Source organism: Emys orbicularis, chromosome 24, assembly GCF_028017835.1.
Source record: "Emys orbicularis isolate rEmyOrb1 chromosome 24, rEmyOrb1.hap1, whole genome shotgun sequence".
Lineage (NCBI taxonomy): Eukaryota > Metazoa > Chordata > Testudines > Emydidae > Emys > Emys orbicularis.
Window position 1 is genome coordinate 16,318,961 of NC_088706.1, and position 1,030 is coordinate 16,319,990.

Consider the following 1,030-nt stretch of genomic DNA (forward strand, 5'->3'; position numbering starts at 1 on the left):
TTTTGTAACGGAGCAAGCTACAGCATCATGTCCTGTATGGAAAGTCCATGTATAAAAGCTGCTGCAGAAAGGTCTGTCCTCCTTTATAGCACCGTTCAGAGCTGCTCTGTGTCACTCTCTCGTGCTCCCCCTAGATCTCTCAAATGTGTCTCCACTGCACAGTCTGGGTATTGAAACTCATCCAGGAGCAGCCTGGCTGGGATCCCATCTCTTCATGGGGGTGCCTTCTGTCCGGGCCTAGTACCAGGAGGGTCTGAATGATCCATGGGGGGGCGGAAAGGCTCTAGCCACTAAGCCATTGGACTTCCCCTGATGCCTGTGACTACATCTAATTCCGAGGCCAGTCTAACCAGCTTCCCCAGGTTGGCATGGGTTGGGTGCAGTCCACCTAATTACTGTCTCAGGCAATACACCTCTACCCTGATATAACGCGAATTCGGATATAACGCGGTAAAGCAGTGCTCCGGGGGGGCAGGGCTGTGCACTCCGGCGGATCAAAGCTAGTTCGATATAATGTGGTAAGATTTTTTTGGCTCCCGAGGACAGCATTATATCGGGGTAGAGGTGTATATACAACAGGGAAGTATAGGCACCAGCTGGTGTCAGTATCCGATCTTGCGCTCCCCAAATCCCTACAACAGAGTCTGTCATGTAGGGGGTGCCCGCTGACTGGCAGTAGCTTTGTTCCTGCCAGAGGGACTGAGGTCTCCATGTGTTCACATGCTTAAACAGAAACAGTTAAGGGGTGTGAGCTGTGGTGCTGGGTGGCTCATGTCAGGGACAGAAGATAGCACTGGCTGTTTCCAAGTACTTTGCACCCAATCATCCTGGGCCAGTAACAGTTTGATTCCCCCATCACTAACACCCCAAACCCTTCTAGTGGGGGCAGGTACAAGGACCTGTACAGCCTAAAGACAAAGGCATGCAAATCCCTGAATGAGAAGTTCACTGTACCTTGACAAGGAGCAAGCTCCACAAGCAGGGCCCCTTTCCTGAAAATCCCTCCTCTCCTGTTCTCAGGTTTAAATCT